General features: G+C 42.0%; 1 pseudogene; it reads right to left on the minus strand.

Moving 5' to 3' along the window:
• Positions 1-971: 971 nt before the first annotated feature.
• On the minus strand, positions 972-3,628 carry LOC119280159 (annotated as a pseudogene).
• Positions 3,629-3,891: the final 263 nt, after the last annotated feature.

Below are 3,891 nucleotides of genomic sequence, written 5' to 3' on the forward strand. Positions count from 1 at the left end.
AAGCACTCACAAGTTGGTACAAAATGGATGATGAGAAGTTATATGCATTGCAAAGAATTAATGGCCTGTGCAAGGTGCTTTTATTGGTTAATGCAGAAGGATATTTAGCTATATCAAGAAAAATAGAATAATATAGCAAAGGGCCTAAGAAAACATAAATGAATTGAGTACCGATTAGGAAATTGTGCCAATATACTGCAAGAAATAAGTCAACAGGGTGATTCAAAAAAATGGAAGACGAAGTTACCAATTCTTATTTGTTGGTACATACTCGGTAGCAAATAAGTTATTAAATTTCAGTTACACCTGGGAATCAAAGTATATTTAGATCCTCCTGCAACAAACATGCTGGAAAACCATCTTTTATCAGAATATGGGATGAAGCATATTGTGGTTACTTTGAAAACAAAATGAAATGGCACATGATCAGAAAATTTCTTACTCACTAAGTATGTATTGAGATCAACAAGCGTCAGACATCTGTTTATTTGTAGTCACTCTATTTTCTTAAAGGGTAGGATGAGGTGTTCATAGTGTGTTCCCTCAGTGTAGAACTGAAAATAATTACAATGGGACACCATTTTTTCATGCAAGATTTGCAATGTAGATGGTACTCAATGCTTTCCATGATTTAATTGATTGTCCAATTGTTTCTAAGCATGACTTCACTTTGCACGTTGGTTCTTTAATACAACCCACTTGAAGGCATATAATGTGTGAAGGTACAAAATTACCATAATTAAATCGGATCATCGGCAGAAACTTACTGCTTTGGGCTCCCATAATAGTTGCTGCAGGCATTAGTTTGCAACATGAAAGTTTTAGCAATCATCTTTGGAATTAAGTCTACTATGGTGTCTTTGCACCCCCTCAGTTATCTGCCTCGAGTTTGTCTTTGGACCCACCAAATGCCAATATTTCTTGTAGAAAATTGCAACAAACCGTCAGGCCTGCGGCCTTGTAGAAAAGTTTCATGAGTAAAAGTAGTCATCATCTGAGTAATCAGTGCACTCCTCACTGACGCTATTCTCATAGCAGTCTCCACATGGGGGCCGAGTGTTTTTATCCCAAGATATTTCTCTTGCAAGAGCTTATCATGGACGTCCCAACAACAACGCACATCTAAGAACTTGAGGTCATGGCACTCGGAGGCGATCTTGACAACAACTCTATTCTTAATGATCATGTTTCCTATCTTGAGGTGGCAGAGCTTTGTCATTTTGCTAGCAGTAGCATGGGCCTCGTCATTCTGGCACACCTTCCCAGCGACATCTATAGGGTGCAGTACTTGCCAAAGTCTGACGAGGGTTTTGCATTTCTTGCCAAATGCCTCTAGAGCACGGGCGCCAATCTTGGTGTAGCTGCATAAATCCAGGAATGTAACCTTGGGAAGTGTTCAAGATCCTCCACTATGCAGTCCCTGATCTCGCTTCTCATAATCTCGAAAGTGTTGAGAGATTGTGCACCTGCAAAAGCAAAAACTGTAGGGTCGGTAAGGTTTAATAAAAAAATGTTGATTGGGTCATTGGTAAACAAAGTATTACATATATGATGCATAACCCTTGTTCTAGTTGCATCCATAATTGGATTGTAACAAAAATATTTCAAAATGGACCCACCATGCTCAATAAAGTGCTATTAACTGCGGTTATGAAATGAGAGTCTAACATCATCCCAATCAAAAACTAGATCAGAGTCGGGAATCACTAGAGCATTGTAGAGTTCAGAAATTGTTTGTAATATAATTTTGAACATGTTCTTCTTCAAGGATGTGCAAGATCTAGTACCATGTTCGTAATATTTCTCACTATCAGAAAGTAGATTAAATCCAGCGGAGCATTATTATGCTAGGAACTTGAATAGACAACATAGCGAATTTATCGCAAGTACTACAAGCTTAATCAATGTCTCAATCAGCATCGTTTAAGTACAAAATGAAATTCTTAACTAAAAAGGCAAAAATGTACCATTGTACACAGATTTGAAAACAAATTGCAGCCAACGTAGAAATTTCTTTGACATATAGAAGTTCTTTGCGCGGACATAAGATGCCCAAAGTCACAAATTCAGAACTAAATATGAAATAAGTTTATTTGCAACTCCGCAACACATGTTAATTATTTGACACGAAAACTAGATTGGGTAGGGAAGAGAAGAATGAGGGTATGTACGGGAAGGGAGTCACCTCTGCATGGCGAGGGAGGCGGATCTGGAAGTTGCTGACTAGAGAGGCGGATCTGGAAGTTGCCGTCAAGGGAGGCAGATTTGGAATTTGCCGAGCAATGAGACGGATCTAGACGTCGCCCGCAAGGAGGGTGTGTTGGGGAACGCAGTAATTTCAAAAAAAAAATCCTACGATCATGCAAGATCTATCTAGATGATGCATATCAACGAGGGGAGAGTGTGTCCACCTACCCTCGTAGACCGAAAGCGGAAGCGTTATGTAACATGGTTGATGTAGTCGAACGTCTTTGCGATCCAACCGATCAAGTACCGAATGCACGGCACCTCCGCGATCTGCACACGTTCAGCTCGGTGACGTCCCTCTAACTCTAGATCCAGCTAAGGCCGAGGGAGAGTTCCTTCAGCACGACAACATGGTGACAGTGATGATGAAGCTACCCATTATGGATGTGCACAAGTTGATCCATATTTTTTTCTGATCTGATCTACGTAACGGTCTATATGTCAGGTTGTCTTGTGTCAAAGTATTGAAGAAATCCATGGCTTCATCATTAGCCGGAAGTAACCGGGGCATGACGGTACGAGGCTCTCTAATGTTATTTTGGAACGGAGTCCCGGATAGGATAATTCGCTTTTTGCTATGAAGTTCAGCAAAGGCCTTCCAAATATCGATATTCGGAAGGCTCTTGCTGAACTTCGTAACAAAAAGCGAATTATCCTATCTGGGACTCCGTTCCAAAATAACTTTGGAGAGATTCGTACCATCATGCCCCGGTTACTTATGGCTAATCATGAAGCCATGGTTTTCTTGAATCCTTTGACACTAGACAACATGACATATAGAAGGGTAGATGAGATCGGGAAAAATATGGACCATTTTCTACACATCCAGAATGGCACCATTTTGTTAAATACCTTGTTTGACATTCATGAGAGAGGCGGTCCGGACGTCGGACATTCATGAGAGAACTCTGGTAACTCTTCAACATGAGGGGGCACGTCGATAAACCCCCTCTCACACGACCAAACACTAGAAGCGTCGAGGCCACCCCAAACCCTAGAAGCGTTGCCGAGGGGTCGAGGGTCCTGATACGCCCATTTGCATCATGTTTTCCTACTGCTATTTATGTTGTTTTATTGTATAATAATGCTTTTTGGAGTAATTCTAATGCCTTTTCCCTCATAATATGCAAGGTATGCACCAAGGAGGAGAATTCCGGCAGCTGGAAATCTGGACCAGGAAAAGCTACTTCAAGCAACGTATTCTGCACAACTCCAAATGAGCTAAAACTTCCCGGGGAATTTTTATGGAATATTTAATAAATATTGAGCAAATAAGTACCAGATAAGGGTCACCAGGTGGGCACAACCCACCTGGGCACGCTAGGAGGCCCAGGCGCGCCTTGGTGGGTGCTGCCCTCCTCGGCCCACCTTCGGTGCCCATCTTCTGGTTTATATGTAATATAGACCTAGAAAAAATCAGAGGAGGACATTCGGGACGAAGCGCCACCGCCTCGAGGCGGAACATGGGAAGGAGCACTTTTGCCCTCCGGCGAAGCGATTCCGCCGGGGGAACTTCCCTCCCGGAGGGGGAAATCATCATCATCATCATCACCAACAACTATCCCATCTTGGGGAGGGCTATGTTCATCAACATCTTCATAGAACCAACTCCTCTCAAACCCTACTTCATCTCTTGTATTCAAT

Source organism: Triticum dicoccoides, chromosome 3B (genome assembly GCF_002162155.2).
Source record: "Triticum dicoccoides isolate Atlit2015 ecotype Zavitan chromosome 3B, WEW_v2.0, whole genome shotgun sequence".
In the NCBI taxonomy this organism is placed as follows: domain Eukaryota; kingdom Viridiplantae; phylum Streptophyta; class Magnoliopsida; order Poales; family Poaceae; genus Triticum; species Triticum dicoccoides.